The sequence below is a fragment of the Manis javanica genome, chromosome 7 (assembly GCF_040802235.1).
Source record: "Manis javanica isolate MJ-LG chromosome 7, MJ_LKY, whole genome shotgun sequence".
NCBI lineage: Eukaryota > Metazoa > Chordata > Mammalia > Pholidota > Manidae > Manis > Manis javanica.
The window spans coordinates 93,597,227-93,615,902 of record NC_133162.1 but is presented as its reverse complement, the minus strand read 5'-3'; the positions used below and the strand labels follow the sequence as shown (position 1 = coordinate 93,615,902).

The 18,676-nt window shown below is 36.7% G+C and overlaps 1 long non-coding RNA gene across 1 annotated transcript; it reads left to right on the top strand.

The window, feature by feature from the left end:
- The first annotated feature begins 1,404 nt into the window (after window positions 1–1,404).
- Window positions 1,405–5,986, top strand: LOC140850466 (uncharacterized). Its single transcript, XR_012133341.1, has 2 exons — window positions 1,405–2,557; window positions 3,661–5,986. It is a non-coding gene; the product is annotated as an uncharacterized lncRNA (long non-coding RNA).
- The last annotated feature ends 12,690 nt before the right edge of the window (window positions 5,987–18,676 follow it).

Sequence of the window (18,676 nt, the reverse complement as noted above, 5' to 3'; positions counted from 1 at the left end):
GAAGAGTAATACAAAGAAGCTGAGGCACAGAGAGAAAAAATAATCTCTTAAAAATGAACAAATATTGAGAGAACTGTGTAAACAATCCAAATGGAAGAGTATTCACATTATGGGGTACCAGAAGAATAAGAGAGAAAAAGGGATGAAAAGTGTCATTGAGGAGATAATTGCTGAAAACTTCCCCAATCTGGGGAAGGAGATAGTCTCTCAAGCCATGGAGGAGCACAGATCTCACAACACAAGGGACACAAGGAAGACAACAACAAGACATATAATAATTAAAATGGCAAACATCAAGGATAAAGAAAGACTTTTAAAAGTAGCTACAGAGAGTAAAAAGATCACATACAAAGGAAAACCCATCAGGCTATCATCAGATTTCTCAACAGAAACTTTACAGACCAGAAGGGAGTGGCATCATTTATTTAATGCAATTAAGCAGAAGGGCCTTGAATGAAGAATACTCTACCTGGCAAGGTTGTCATTTAAATTTGAAGGAGGGTTTAAACAATTTTCAGATAAGCAAAATCTGAGAGAATTTACCTCCCACAAATCACCTCTACAGTGCATTTTGGATGGACTGCTGTAGATGGAAATATTTCTAAGGCTAAATACATGTCACATAAGGGATAGACAAAAAGTACAGAATATGATTCATAACATACAAAGAATGGAGGAGGAAGAAAAAGAAAAAGGAGGAAAGAAAAAGAACCTTTAGGGTTGGGTTGGAATAACATACAAAGTGAGATAAATTAGACTGTTAGATCGCAGGGAAATTACCCTTCAAACTTTGGTAACCACAAATTGAAAGCCTACAATGGCAATAAGTACATACCTATCGGTAATCACCCTAAGTGTAAATGCTCTGAATGCACCAATCAAAAGACATAGAGTCACTGAATGAATAAAAAAAAAAACATGTCTATATGCTGCATACAAGACTCATTTTAAACCCAAAGACACACACAGACTGAAAGTGAAGGAATAGAAAAAGACATTTCATGCAACTAGTAGGGAGAGGAAAGAAGGAGTTGTAGTACTTGTATATGACAAAATAGACTTCAAAACAAAGAAAGTAACAAGAGACAAAGGACATTTCATCATGATAAAATGGTCAGTGCAATAAGAGGATATAACTATTTTATATATCTATGCAAGCAATGCAGGATCACCAACATATGTGAAATAAATACTAACAGAATTAAAGGGGGAACTAGAATGCAATGCATTCATTTTAGGAGACTGCAACACACCACTCACAACAAAGGACAGGTCAACCAGACAGATAATGAGTAAGAGACAGAGGCACTGAACAATGTATTAGAACAGATGGACCTGGTGGACATCTACAGAGCACTCCATCCAAAAGCAACAGGCTACACATTCTCCTCAAGTGCACATGGAACATTTTCAAGCATAGATCATATACTGGCAATAAAAAAACCTCAGTAAATTCAAAAAAGATTGAAATTTTACCAACCAGCTTCTCAGAACACAAAGGTATGAAACTAGAAATAAATTACAAAAAGAAAATGAAAAAGGCCACAAACACATGGAGGCTTAATAACATGCTCCTAAATAACCAATGGATCAATTACCAAATAAAAACAGAGATCAAGAAATATATGGAGACAAATGACAACAATAATTCAACACCAAAAAAAATCTGTGGGACACAGTGAAGGCCATGCTTAGAGAGAAATATATTGCAATGCAGGCCTACTTCAGGAAAGAGGAACAATCCCATATGAACAGCCTAAACTCACACTTAATGAAACTAGAAAAGGAAGAACAAATGAGGCCTAAAGTCAGTAGAAAGAGGGACATAATAAAGATTAAAGCAGAAATAAATAAACTCAAGAAGAATAAAACATTAGAAAGAATCAATGAAAACAGGGCCTGGTTCTTTGAGAAAATAAACAAAATAGATAAACCACCTAGCCAGACTTATCAAGGAAAAAAGAGAGTCTACACACATAAACAGAATCAGAAATGAGAAATGAAAAATCACTATGGCCACCAGAGAAATACAAAGAATTATGAGAAAATTCTATGAAAAATAATGTGGTAACAAACTGGGTAACTCTGGGGAGCAGGCTATGCCCCTTACCCCACTTGCTGATGTGGCCGGAATGGAGAACAAAGAACATCCTGTTTATGCATTCCAGGAGCAACTGAAGGAGCCCTGCTGTGCCTACCTTTGCCTGGTTACCACTGACATCAATACTGTGCTTGATTGTCTATTGGATAATATTATTTCCTGGAATAGTGTGCCTTCTTTGCTGTATAAATACTCTGGACTCTAATAAAACTTTGCTGGTGACGCGCAGGAGCGTCAGCCCTCCCAGTTCTTTCTGTCTTTCTTTGTTTTCTTTGCTCCCTTCTGCACTTCAGGACCTGCTCGACTCAGCATGGCTGGACCGTGTCACGTGGTGCCCGAACAGGGACCTGAAGGAGAGGGAGAATGTGAGGGCCACCATGTTGAGAAGAGAAAGCCCTGGCCAGGGTAACCAGAGAAGATGCATGAGAGAAGAGGCACACAAGCAACATGGACGTGGTAAGTGAATTTTTCTGGGAGTCCAATATGGGACAGGCGGGGAGCAAACAGTTATATGTTTGTGGGCTAAAGAAGTTGTTAGCCGCCAGAGGAATTAAAGTAGGGAAACCCCAACTAGAAAGATTTTTAGATTTTATTGAGAAAGTGTGCCCTTAGTTTCCGGAAGAAGAAACAGTAGACATAGAATTGTGGAATGAGGTAGGAAAGGGACTTCAATCTTATTATTCTACCCATGGTCCAAAAAAGGTTCCAGTGGACACATTTGGCCTGTGAACCTTAATTAGAGACTTTTACATGACTTAAGGCAAATTAATGCGGTTCTTAAACCTATGGGACCTTTACAACAGGCCTCCCTTTTCCGGCTATGATTCCAAAAGACTGAAATATGGCTATCATTGACCTTAAAGATTGCTTTTTTACCTCGCTCCCCATTCAAAGCAGTCCTCTTAGGCCTGCGTTACTTTCTCCTGTGCAATGTAAATAGAGCCTGTAATTAAGCTGAATCCTCAGATCAACATGTAAATAGCTCTATTCTATTAACTGCTTTCCTTAGAGGCAGTCATCCTAGAGCTAAGCATTTCCTCCTCAGCAGCCCCAGGGAAGCCAAACAAGCTTGTGACTCAGATCAGGGCTCTAGTAGTGAAAAGTCACACAGTCCCTGCATTTATCAGACAGGCAGGGGCCTCTTGAGGAATGACTATAGCTCAGGCAGAAAAAACTAGGAAAACTAACTGAGAGCAGTTCTATCCCTAAACTCTAAAAAGAAGTATCCTATCTTCTGCACACAAACCTGGCCCCAGTACAAACTCTCTGATTAGAGAGGCTTGGCCCCTAAAAGAAGTATGCAATATAATGTTATGCAGCTAAATATATTTTGCCACAAGGGAAGAAAATAGTCAAAAGTTCCATGAACTACTACAATATGGAGCTATGTTTTCTAAATTCTTTTAGTGAACATCTATTCTACTTATTAAATTCATCATTATGTTTGAGAATTGAGAAGTCTTAAACTAAACTCCCTGAGATAGAAGAAATTTATCTTCTGCAATACAGCCTGGCTTTAAATGACTGAAGCTAGAATTGTACTTGCATTTCATTTCCAGCCCCCTGGACACACACAGTCCCTATCAGTTCAGAGCCTTCATTGGCCCTGTTAGTCTGGGGCTGTCCAAAGCTTAACCCAGGTATGTAAACTGCTTGCCCTTAGAGTGTATTCTTGAAAACTGAAGTACTTTTAATCAAATAAACTAAGAAGAAAGAAGACCATTGAATATTAGAAACTCAAATCTTTATGTCAGTTTGTCTGTGTATATGTTTTTATATGAAAAGTGTTGCTAACTGTAGTCATTATGTCTCGGTCTGTAGGTTTGTGTGTTTAAGTGTGTAAGTAAAAAATATTTTCTACCTCCAGAAGGTATTAATAAAATTTATTTAAAGACAAGTGCTTGTGAAAATTGGGCATTCTAAAACTTCCAGAAAATCTAATAAAAAATATTATGCATTAATGTTAACTTAAGCTTAACTGAAATGGACATGTCCTTATAGTTATTAGTTGCCATAGTTTACTTAAAGTCATTTAAGTTGATGTTACTTGTTAAATATTTCAAGAAAATACTTAAAGAAAAGCTTGACTTTGTCTAATGTTTGGTAAAAGTTTTGTAATTTAGCTTAGTTGCTAAAAATAAGTAAACAAGTATAGCAAATAAACTTTTTAATAATAATACTGTATTAATGTATAACAATGTATATATCTGCAAACAGCCTGAGAATTTTTGTGGTATCCAAAATTCTTAAAGTTTACTAAGTTATGTAAACATATTTTGTACTTAATGAGAAATTGTGCTGTAAGGCACATTTCCAAAAATGATAAAATATGTTCATAGATGTATCAATCTGAAGAATGCTCGTGTAACAGTTTACAGTGGCGTGTTTTTCAGTGTTCACTGAAGGTTAAGGTACCAAATGGTTTTAGTTCTAATGAAAACTACTTAATATAATAAGGAAAATATTTTGCTATGTTAAAGATGTGTGTTTTAGTAAGAGAAAGTATAAAGAATGGAAATTTGTTTTGTTGAGAGTAAAAGAAGGTTAATTGTTCTAAAGTACAGCTATTTATTTAAAGGGGGAAAATGCTGAATGTAAAAAGAAAGTTGTAGAAAGTTTGTGGAAAAGTTGATATAATCATGCTATGTGAAATTAAAGCAAGTGAGTCTTAATATCGAGTACACAGCAAAATTAGAGTTTTGTTTTCAGTTGAAAAGACAAAGTATTCTTTAACTGTTAGTCTGCTCTTAATATTGAAAAATTGCAAAGGGTTCTCTAATTGTTTTATTAAAACAGTTTCTTATGCTTAAAGTCTTAATGAATTGTCTGAGTATTTAAGAAAATAAGATCTTAATATTAAAAAGACTAAGCTAAGTGTTAACAACTATGTAACCTTCTGCATTTGCTTTTAAACTTTCTTATTATCATTCTGGCTAAATAATAAGTGTTCTTTAATAACTTTAATTCTATTTAGGCAAGTGCCTTAAAAGCTTTTGACAGCTTCCCAAAACCAAAATTCAAGAAGTATTTTTACCTCTAATTAACTCTGATATTTTCCAGAGGGCCCCTCGAACATATCAGTAGAATTTCTTCTCCTCATCAAAGAAAATATTTGAATAATTTGGCTTATTTACCTGATATATATTTACCTGGAAAGCACTGTCAAAGAGAATAATGCTAAACTTTATTACTGAATGTTTTATGTTACAGAAATGTCACTCTTCCCCCTAAGACGCTTACTCCTGATGCCCAATTAAATTTACCTGTTAGTACTACTATAATTACTGATTGTGTATGTATTAATTGTACTCGTGTATCCTCTTATTGTAATTCTTCAATCATTCTAAAATAATCTTCTAGATATAGACTTCCAAATGGTTGAGTATTTTTGTGTAATAACAAAACATATCAAGCCCTTTCTTCACACTATCAAGGTGTTTGTGAGGTGGGACGCATTCTTCCTGCTCTAATAGACCACCTGAATATAAGCACAAGAGGCTTCTCCGAGCTCTGCCATTTGATTGTCATGAAAACTTGAAACTTTGAGATCCTGCCGCTGTTGCAGTTGCAGCTGCGTTCCTCCTGCCAGTTCCTAGACTTGTCATTAAAATGCAGAAAGAGATATCTAAGCTGGCCTGTGCATATAGCAAAACAACAAATTTGACTGCTTCTGTATTATCTGAACTCAACCAAGAACTAAGACAATTGTGAGCTGCGGTGCTTCAGAATCGCGCTGCTGTGGACTGTCTGCTGTTAAAAGAACATGTAAGATGTGAACAATTGCCAGAAATGTGCTGTTTCAATCTGTCTGATTTTTCTCAAACTACCCAAAATCAATTAGATGATATCCCTCATATTGTCAATAAGTTTTTACAAATGCCTAAACTATCTAACTAGTTTTTATAATTTCATTAGAGATAACTAGTAATTGTAAGTCTGCCTTTGTTATGTATCTGTATTCTTATTCTGTTAATGTATGTAAGCAATTTAACTAGTAGTTTGTTAAAACCTATATATATATATATTCAAGTTATGTCTGTCATTCAACATGTTCGATCTTAGCCATATAATGCATATTTCCTACAAAACTAAGATACCATATAATCCACAAGCAAAGCACTGTAAAACATGCCCATGGCCCCCTTAAAGCTCATTTGGAAAAAACAAAAAAGGGGGAGTTATATCCCCAGCCACCACAGAACTATTTAAATCATATCTTATTTGCAGCCAAAACTGCATCTGATATATTAAATCAGATAAAAGACATGTTCAGAGACCCCCTGAATAGTCTCTGGCATGCTGTCTCACTTCTCTTAACCCTAAGAATTTTATGGCTTTTGTAGCTGTTACTAGGGCCTTGTGTTCTTTGCAGCATGTGGAAACTCATCCGGCAAGCCTTAAGAGACCTGCATCATTTGAAATTGCAGATGGCTCCCCCACTTGTAAATCATAAGTTCTAAAGTCTTGCCCCATTTTCTGTTATCCATTGCGACTGCTCTGCTGTGTCTTCTTATAATGATATTATTGATACCCTGTGTTATCAAGCTCAGGTTAAAATCCCTCTTAAAGCTGGGTTCAGAAATTCATATGTTTCACCTGAAACAACACCCCCTGTATGGTACTATCGAAGAAAGACAGGATAACCAATGACGGGCAAGCACCCAGGAGCCTCTGGCAACCTAAGACAGGGAGGGATTCCACATTGGAGTGGGAGTACCAATGATGGGTAAGATCAGAGTCGCTGCCTTGGGGCACCTATGACAGGCACTGTCTTCATATTATAAAATAAAAAAGGGAGAGATGTGGGGAGCTGGCTATGCCCCTTCCCCCACTTGCTGATGTGGCTGGAATGGCGAACAAAGAACATCCTGTTCACACATTCCAGGAGCAACTGAAGGAGCCCTGCTGTGCCTACCTTTGCCCGGCTACCACTGACATCAATACTGTGCTTGATTGTCTATTGGATAATGCTATTTCCTGGAATACTGTAGTTTCTTTGCTGTATACTCTGGACTCTAATAAACCTTTGCTGGCGACGTGCAGGAGCGACAGCCCTCTCAGTTCTTTCTGTCTTTCTTTGTTTTCTTCGCCACCCCCCCCCCCTTACGCACTACAGAACCTGCTCGAGTTGGCGCGGCTGGACTGCATCAGAAAACCTAGAAAAACCATGAAACCATAAAACTCAGAAAAAAATAGGCAAAAATCTCTGAGACATAAACATGAGCAACTTCTTCATGAACATATATCCCCAGGAAGGAGAAACAAAAGCAAAAATGAACAGGTGGGACTATATCAAGCTGAAAAGATTCTGTACACTAAAGGACACCATCAATAGATTGAAAGGTATCCTACAGTATGGGAGAATATATTCATAAATGACAGAACCGAGAAAGGGCTGACATCCAATATATATAAAGAGTTCATGCACCTCAACAAACAAAAAGCAAGTAATCCAAGTAAAAAATGGGCAGAGGAGCTCAATAGACAGTTCACTAAAAGAAGAAATTCATATGGCCAACAGACACATGAAAAGATGCTCCACATCGCTTGTCATCAGAGAAATGCAAATTAAAACCACAATGAGATATCACCTTACACCAGTAAGGATTGCCACCATCCAAAAGACAAACAAAAGCAAATTGTTGGCGAGGTTGCGGAGAAAGGGGAACACTCCTACACTGCTGGTGGGAATGTAAATTAGCTGAATCATTGTGGAAAGCAGTATGGAGATTCCTCAAAATACTCAAAATAGAAATACCATTTAACGCAGAAATTCCACCTCTAGGAATTTAGCCTAAGAATGCAGCAGCCCAGTTTGAAAAAGACAGATGCACCCCTATGCAAAAGAGAGAAAAAAGCAGGTGTTGCAGTACTAGTATCAGACAAAATAGACTTCTAAACAAAGTAAGTAACAAGAGATAAAGAAGGACATTACATAACGATAAAGGGCTCAGTCCAACAGGAGGATATAACCATTATAAATATATATGCACCCAACACAGGAGCACCAGAATATGTGAAACAAATGCTAACAAAATTAAAGGATGAAATAGAATGCAATGCATTCATTTTAGGAGACTTCAACACACCACTCACTCCAAAGGATAGGTCCACCAGACAGAAAATAAGTAAGGACACAGAAGCACTGAACAACACACTAGAATAGATGGATCTAATAGACATATATGGAACTCTACATCCGAAAAAAAAAGGATACACATTCTTCTCAAATACACATGGAGCATTCTACAGAATAGACCATATACTGGGCCACAAAAGGAGCCTCAGTAAAATAAAAAAAGATTGAAATTCTACCAACCAACTTTTCAGACCACAAAGGTATAAAACTAGAAATACATTGTACAAAGAAAGCAAAAAGGATCACAAAAACATGGAGGCTTAACAAGATGCTCCTAAATAGTCAATGGATCAATGACCAAATTAAAATAGGACCAAACAATATATGGAAACAAATGACAACAACAACACAAAGCCCTAACTTCCGAGGGACACAGCGAAAGCAGTCTTAAGAGGAAAGTATATCACAATTGAGGCATATTTAAAGAAGGAAGAACAATCCCAAATGAATAGTCTAACATCACAGTTATCGAAATTGGAAAAAGAAGAAAAAATGAGGCCTAAACTCAGCAGAAGGAGGGACATAATAAAGATCAGAGAAGAAATAAAGTTGAGAAGAATAAAACAATAGAAAAAAAGCACTGAACCCAAGAGCTGCTTCTTTGAGAAAATAAACAAAATAAATAAAGCTCTAGCCAGACTTATTAAGAGAAGAAGAGAATCAACACACATCAACAGAATCATAAACAAGAAAGGAAAAATCACAACAGACCCCACAGAAATACAAATAATTAGAGAATACTAAGAAAACCTATATACTAACAAGCTGGAAAACCTAGAAGAAATGGACAACTTTTTAGAAAAATACAACCTTCCAAGACTGACCAAGGAAGAAACACAAAATATTAACAAATACCAGCAAAGAAATTCAAACAGTAATGAAAAAACTACCCAAGAAATAAACCCCTGGGCCAGACGGATTTACATTGGAATTTTATCAGACATACAGAGAAGAAATAATACTTATTCCTCTTAAAGTTTTCCAAAAAATAGAAGAGGAGGGAATACTCCCAAACTCATTCTATGAAGCCAACATCACCCTAATACCAAAACCAGGCAAACACCCCACCAAAAAAAACCTGCAGACCAATAACCCTGATGAATGTAGATGCAAAAGTACTCAGCAAAATTTTAGCAAACCGAATTCAAAAATACATCAAGAGGATCATACACCATGACCAAGTGGGATTCATCCCAGGGATGCAACGATGGTACAACATTCCAAAATCCATCAACATCATCCACAACATAAATAAAAAGGACAGAAACCACATGATCATCTCCATAGATGCTGAAAAAGCATTCGGCAAAATTCAACATCTATTCATGATAAAAACTCAACAAAATGGGAATATAGGGCAAGCACCTAAACATAATAAAGGCATATATGATGTTGGCCATGGGTTTATCATACTAAACAGCAAGAAGCTGAAAGCATTTCCTCTGAGATGGGGTACAAGACAGGGATGCCCACTCTCCCCACTGTTATTCAACATAGTACTGGAGGTCCTAGCCATGGAAATTAGACAAAACAAAGAAATTCAAGAAATCCAGATTCTTAAAGAAGTTAAACTGTCACTATTTGCAGATGACATGATATTATACATAAAAAATCCTAAAGACTCCAATCCAAAACTACTAGAACTGATATTGGAATTAAGCAAAGTTGCCAGATACAAAGTTAACACACAGAAATCTGTGGCTTTCCTATGCACTAACAATGAACTAATAGAGAAATCAGGAAAACAATTCCATTCACAATAGCATCAAAAAGAATAAAATACCTAGGAAAAAAACCTAACAAAGGAAGTGAAAGACCTATACCCTGAAAACTACAAGATACTCTTAAGAGAAATTAAAGAGAATACTAACAAATGGAAACTCACCCCATGCTCCTGGCTAGGAAGAATTAATATTGGCAAAATGGCCATCCTGCTCAAAGCAATATACAGATTTGATGCAATCCCTATCAAATTACCAACAACATTCTCCAACGAACTGGAACAAATAGTTCAAAAATTCATATGGAAACACCAAAGACCCTGAATAGCCAAAGCAATCCAGAGAAGGAAGAATAAAGTGTGTGTGTGGGGGGGATCTTGCTCCCCAACTTCAAGCTCTGCAAAAAGCCACAGTAATCAAGACAATTTGGTACTGGCACAAGAACAGAGCCACAGACCAGTGGAACACAATAGAGACTCCAAATATTAACCCAAACATATATGGTCATCTAATATTTGATAAAGGAGCCATGGACATACAATGGGGAAATGACAGTCTCTTCAACAGATGGTGCTGGCAAAACTGGACAGCTACATGTAAGAGAATGAAACTGGATCACTGTCTAACCTGATACACAAAAGTAAATTCAAAATGGATCAAAGACCTGAATGTAGGTCATGAAACCATAAAACTCTTAGAAAAAAACATAGGCAAAAATCTCTGAGACATAAACATGAGCAACTTCTTCATGAACATATATCCCTGGGCAAGGGAAACAAAAGCAAAAATGAACAAGTGGGATTATATCAAGCTGAGTAGCTTCTGTACAGCAAAAGACACCATCAATAGAACAAAAACGTATCCTACAGTATGGGAGAATATATTCATAAATGAGAAATCTGATAAAGGGCTGTAATCCAAAGTATATAAAGAGCTCACATACCTCAACAAACAAAAAGCAAATAATCCAAGTAAAAAAATGGGCAGAGGAGCTGAATAGACAGTTATCTAAAGAAGAAATTCAGATGGCCAACAGACACATGAAAAAATGCTCCACATCGCTAGTCATCAGAGAAATGCAAATTAAAACCACAATTAGATATCACCTCACACCAGTAAGGACTGTCACCGTCCAAAAGACAAACAACAAGAAATGTTGGCAAGGTTGCAGAGAAAGGGAACCCTCCTACACTGCTGGTAGGAATGTAAATTAGTTCAGCCATTGTGGAAAACAGTATGGAGGTTCCTCAAAAAGCTCAAAATAGAAATACCATTTGATGCAGGAATTCCACTTCTAGGAATTTACCCTAAGAATGCAGCAGCCCAGTTTGAAAAAGACAGATGCACCCCTATGTTTATCACAGCACTATTTACAATAGCCAAGAAATGGAAGCCATCTAAGTGTCCATCAGTAGATGAATGGATAAAGATGATGTGGTACATATACACAATGGAAGATTATTCAGCCATAAGAAGAAAACAAATCCTACGGTTTGCAACAACATGTATGGAACTAGAGGGTATTATGCTCAATGAAATAAGTCAGGCAAAGAGAGACAAGTAACAAATGATTTCACTCATATGTGGAGTATAAAAACAAAGAAAAACTGAAGAAACAAAACAGCAGCAGAATCACAGAACTCAAGAATGGACTAACAGTTCCCAAAGGGAAAGGGACTAGGGAGAATGGGTGGGAAGGGACTGATAAAGGTGGGGAAAACGAAAGGGGGCATTACGATTAGCATATGTAATGTGGGAGTGGGCTTGGGGAGAGGTGTACAACATGGAGAAGACATGTAGGGACTCTGCAGCATCTTAATATGCTGATGGACAGTGACTGTAATGGGGCTTGTGGGGGGGACTTGGTGAAGGGGGGAGCCTAGTAAAGATAATGTTCTTCATGCAATTATAGATTACTGATAACAAAAAAGTCATAAGGTCACTAAATGGATAAAAACAAGACCCGTCCATATGCTGCTGACAAGACACTCACTTTAAGCACAAAGACATCCACAGACTAAAAGAGAAGGGATGGAAAAATATATTTAATACAATTAATAGGGAGAAAAAATCAAGGATTTCAGCTTGTAGAAGACAAAATAGACTTCAAAGAAGGTCACGAGACAAAGAAGGTCATTATATAATGATAAAGGGGTCAGTCCAACAAGATGATATAACCATTATAAATATCTATGCACCCAATGGATCACCTACATATGTGAAAAAAATACTAACAGAATTAAAAGGGGAAATAGAATGCAATACATTCATTTTAGGAGACTTCAACACACCACTCACTCCAAAGGACAGATCAACCAGACAGAAAATAAGGAAAGAGGCAGAGGCACTGAACAACATATTAGAACAGATGAACCTAATGAACATCTACAGAACACTCCATCCAAAAGCAACAGGATACACATTCTTCTCAAGTGCATATGGAACATTTCAAGAATAGATCATACACTAGGTTACCAAAAGAGCCTCAGTAAACATGAAAAGCCTGAAATTGTGCTTTTCAGATCACAAAGGTATGAAACTAGAAATTAATTACTCAAAGAAAATAAAAAAGCCCACAAACACATGGAGGCTTTATAACATACTCATACATAATCAATGGATCAATGACCAAATAAAAACAGAGATCAAGCAATATACGGAGACACATGACAACAGTAATTCAATAACACAAAATCTGTGGGATGCAGCGAAGGCTGTGCTAAGAGGGAAATATATTGCAATACAGGCCTACATCAAGATAGAATAACAATCACATATGAATAGTCTAAACACACAGTTAATGAAACAAAAAAAGGAAGAACAATTGAGGCCCAAAGTCAGTAGAAGGAGGGACATAATAAAGATTAGAGCAGAAATAAATAAAAAAGAGAAGAATAAAACAATATAGAAAGAGTCAATGAAAGCAGGAGCTGATTCTTTGAGAAAATAAACAAAATAGATAAACCCCTGGCTAGACTTATGAAGAAAAAAAGAGAGTCTACACACATAAACAGAATCAGAAATGAGAAAGGAAAAATCACTATGTACACCACAGAAGTTCAAAGAATTATGAGAGAATACTATGAAAAAATTTATGGTAACAAACTGGATAACGTGGATGAAATGGACAAAATTCTAGAAAAATACAACCTTCCAAGGCTGACACAGGAAGAAACAGAAAATCTGAATAGACTGATTATCAGTAAGGAAATTGAACTGGTAATCAAAAAACTACCTAAGAACAAAACCACTGGACCAGACGGTCTCACTGGTGAATTTTATCAAATATTTAGTGAAGACCTAATACGCATCCTCCTCAAAGTTTTCCAAAACGTAGAAGAGGAGGAAATACTCCCAAGCTCATTCAATGAGGCAAACATCACTCTAATATGAAAACCAGGAAAAGACACCACAAACAAAGAAAATTACAGACCAATATCCCTGATGAACATAGATGCAAAAATACTCAACAAAATATTAGCAAACCGAATTCAAAAATAAATCAAAAAGATCATCCATCATGATCAAGTGGGATTCAACTCAGGGACGTGAGGATGGTACAACATTTGAAAATCCATCAACATCATCCACCATATCAAAAAAAAGGACAAAAACCACATGATCATCTCCCCAGATGTTGAAAAAGCACTCAACAAAATTCAACATCCATTCATGATAAAAACTCTCAAAAAATGTCTATAGAGGGCAAGTACCTCAACATAATAAAGGCCATATATGACAAACATTATACTTAACAGTGAGAAGCTGAAAGCTTTTCCTTTAAGATCAGGAACAAGACAAGGAAGTCCACTTTGTCCACTTTTATTCAACATAGTTTGGGAGGTCCTAGCCACAACAATTAGACATCTCAAAGTAATAAAAGGCATCCTAATTGGTAAAGAACATGTCAAACTGTCCTTCTTTGCAGATGACACGATTATTGTATGTAAAAACCCTAAAGAATCCACTCCAAAATAACTAGATCTAATATCTGAATTCAGCAAAGTTGCAGTATAGAAAATTAATACACAGAAATCTGTTGCATTCCTATACACTAATGATGAACTAGCAGAAAGAGAAGTCAGGAAAACAATTCCATTCACAATTGCATCAAAAAGAATAAAATACCTAGGAATAAATCTAACCAAGGAAGTGAAAGAACTATGCTCTGAAAACCACAAGACACTCATGAAAGAAATTAAAGAAGATACAAATAAATGGGAACACATCGATGCTCATGGATAGGAAGAATTAATATTATCAAAATGTCTATCCTGCCTAAAGCAATCTACACAGTCAATGCAATCCCTATCAAAATACCAAGCACATTCTTCAATGAACTAGAGCAAATAGTTCTAAAATTCATATGGAACCACAAAGGACCCCAAATAGCCAAAGCAATCCTGAGAATTAAGAGTAAAGCAGGGGGAATTATGCTCCCTGACTTCAAGCTTTACTACAAAGCCACAGTAATCAAGACAATTTGGTACTGGCACAAGATCAGACCCATAGACCAGTGGAACAGAATAGAGTGCCCAGATATAAATCCTTGCATATATGGTCAATTAATATATGATAATGGAGCCATGGACGATATACAATGGGGAAATGACAGCCTCTTCAACAGCTGGTGTTGGCAAAACTGGACAGCTACATGTAGGAGAATGAAACTGGATTATTGTCTAACTCCACACACAAAAGTAAATTCAAAATGGATCAAAGACCTGAATATAAGTCATGAAGCCATAAAATTCTTAGAAAAAACATAGGCAAAAATCTCTTGGACATAAACATGAGCAACTTATTCATGAATATATCTCCCAGGGCAAGGGAAACAAGAGGAAAAATGAACAAGTGGGACTATATCAAACTAAAAATCTCCTGTACAGAAAAGGACACCATCAGTAGAAAAAGACATCCTACAGTATGGGAGAATATATTCATAAATGACATATCTGATAAGGGGTTGACATCCAAATTATATAGTAAGCTCATGCACCTCAACAAACAAAAAGCAAATAAGCCAATTAAAAAATGGGCAAAGGAGCTGAACAGACACTTCTCCAAAGAAGAACTTCAGATGGCCAACAAGCATAAGAAAAGATGCTCCACATTGCTAATCATCAGAAGAAAGCAAATTAAAACCACAGTGAGATATCACTTCATACCAGTGAGGATGCTCAACATCAAAAGACAAACAACAATAAATGCTGGCGAGGATGTGGAGAAAGGGGATCCCTCCTACACTGCTGGTGGGAATGTAAACTAGTTCAACTATTGTGGAAAGCAGTGTGGAGGTTCCTCTAAAAACTAAAAATAGAACACCATTTGACCCAGGAATTCCACTTCTAGGAATTTACCCTAAGAATGCAGCAGCTCTGTTTGAAAAAGACATATGCACCCCTATGTTTATCACAGCATTATTTACAATTGCCAGGAAATGGAAGCCATCTAAGTGTCCATCAGTAGATGATTGGATAAAGATGATGTAGTACATATACACAATGGAAGGTTATTCAGCCATAAGAAGAAAACAAATCCTACGGTTTGCAACAACATGTATGAAACTAGAGGATATTATGCTCAGTGAAATAAGCCAGGTGGAGAAATACAAGTATCAAATGATTTCACTCATCTGTCGAGTATAAGAACAAAGCAACAAATGAAGGAACAAAACAGCAGCAGACTCACAGAACCTAAGAATGGACTAACAGTTACCAAAGGGAAAGGGACTGGGGAGGATGGATGGAAAGAGAGGCATAAGGGGGAAAAGGTGCATTACAATTAGCACAGATAATGTAGGGGCAGACACAGGGAAGGCAGTATAACATAGAGAAGAGAAGTAGTGATTCTATAGCATCTTATGTTGCTGATGGACAGTGACTATAATGGGGTATGTGGTATGGACTTGATGATGGGGGGAGTCTAGTAACCATAATGTTGCATATGTAATCATGCATTAATGATAACACAATGAAAAAAAGAGAAACCATTGTCTCATTATCTATAACTACTTTGATAAACAGCTCTACTCTTAGAGACTGTTACTTTCTGAGTTGAAAATTAGAGGGCATGTTTTTTAAGTAAAGGACAGTGAGGCAGAGAATAAATTATTATATTCACCTTTTAGAAATGGAAACACCATTTTCATTAGATATCAGATAAAACCAGTGTGTGCCGAAAAGTCCAAATATATTTCCTTTCAGAGTATTTAAACAATTTTTATTTTAACTGTGTGTCAGACATATAAGCAACAATGTAGCAGCAAGCATTAATGTTTTGTAGCGCTATTTCATTTAGTAATTCTGAGAAAAAAACACTCCATGTATTTCCTACTTTTGTTCACTTAAAGGGCCTAGAAGCTTGAAACTACAGAAACAATGAGCACACTACAGCCTAGATCTTGGTTTCTAAGTGCCTTTGCCCTCTAAACTGAATAAAGTATTCTTGACAAAATTGCTAAATCCAGGTCTGGGGCAGTATTGGGAGTCTAGAACATCTTGGGCTAAAAAGGTAAGGAAGCACTTGAAAACTGATTAGGGCATGACAAAGTACACAGTATCCAGCTTGAAGGCACCCCTACTGGCCAAATCTCAGATAATCTGAGCATGTAAATGAATAATGGCAGCAACAGATTTTAAAACAGCAAATACAAACAATACATGATATCATATATTAGTATAAGTAATAAAATGAATGAGTGAATGAATGAATGAACATTCTTACAAGAATGATTTAGAGTTAGAAACTACCATTTTGTAGCCACAATTGTAATATCTGATTTAGGCAAGTAACGTAAATGGATGCCAAAACCATTAGATGAAAGTTAATTAATGAATAGTTTATTTATTAATTTTTTCAAAGGGAGAAAGATTCCTTTACAATGGAAAAACTGGCAGACATTGCTTTGATACTGACTCAATTTACTATCACTACTAATAGGACAAACCAGCATAATGATGAATGCCCCAATATACAACATCATTTCTGCAATGCTCCTGCCAAAAATGCATAACCTGAATATAATCATGAAGGAACACCAGGTCAACTAAAACACATCTTACAAAACAACTGTTCTGTACATTCAAAAATATGGAAAAAAATCAATGTTAATTTAGATAATTATGGTTATATAAAAGAATGTCCTTGTTCTAGGAGCCAGATTGAAATATTTAGGAATGCTGATGTTTGCAACATATACATACATCTACTACTACTACTACTACTACTACTACTACTACTACTACTACTACTACTACTACTACTACTACTACTACTACTACTACACACACACACACACACACACACACACACACACACACACAGAGAGAGCAGGTATTTTGCAGATAAACTCTTTTGTGTTACTCCTGAAGCCAGGTGAGTCATGCCAGCTCAGGGATCCCAGGCTGCTTGGATGTTAAGAGGCCAACTTCAGAATTATTACAGGATTGTAAATGCAGCACGTAATACCTAAACGTAGCTTACTGCTGTCTTGGTTAAGAATGCAGATTCTGGAATTGGATTACTGAATCCATTACACTCACAAGCTACATGATCTTGGTCAAGTTCATTAAGTGCTTTAGGCTCCAGGCATTGGTACAATGGGTACAGTAGTAGTAGCTGTGTCCTAGAGTGTCTTGAAAATCAAAGCAAGTCAGTAAAGCTGTAATGCTTGCAAAAGATCCTGGCACACAGGAAACAACCATAAATGCTCATTATTATACTTATTACCAGTTAGGAGACAGGCAAAAAGAATCCTTTAATTGTCTCTGCCTCTAGTGATCTAAAACATCCATCCTATATTATTTAAAATAGTTTGGGTAAATCCTTATCCAAAAGGTGAGTCCTCTTTAATTTTGGAAAGATCCTAAAGCACTGTGTTCTAGTCCTGCCAGAATCTTCTACATGTCCTTCCTAGAGAAGAAGTAATCCAGGAAGGTGGGTGGCACAGAGGTAAAGTGAGAGAGCAGGTAACTTATTATACCTAAATAGAAAAAAGGACAAAGAGAAAGGACAAGAAGACCAAGTGGGATGCAGAACCTGGAACCATTTTTCTTCAACTACTGTTGAATATTCAGACTGAATGAGACTCCCTCATGAATAATTAATTTTTGCATTTTTGTAAGTTTGAAGTAACATAACAGACAATAAAAACAAACATAAAAACAAATAAAAATTTTCAGAACCAAAGGAAGAATGCTAAAGCTTTGCTCAGTAGTAAATTCATAGTTTTAAATGGCTTTAAGGGTGCATCCTTAAAAAATCATGCATAAAAGGTACTCAATAAATATTATAGCTTAAATAAAGCAATGCCATTGAAAACCTTAAGGCTCTGGAGTACTCTTAAACAACTGATGTTAGATATTGTGTATAAGAACTGCCCACAAACTTATGACTTAAAATGGTAACCTTGGATTATTTCTCATGAGTGCACAGGTTGGTGGGGCAGTTCTGTGTTCCACGCTGGACTTGACTGATCATGCCTGGGCTCATCAGTGGTCATCTAGTGTGTTGGCTGGGAACTGGCTTGTCTAGGATGGCTTCAGCTGGAAGGACTCAGCTCTCTTTCACGTGTCTCTTACATCCTTCTAGCCCGCGGAGCCAGGCTTGCTCTCATGGTAGTGGCAGTACAAGAAGAGAGTGAAAATGCACATGTGCTTTTCTAAGCCTCTGCTACTGCCCTGTTGGCCACAGCAACTCATAGCACCAAGCCCA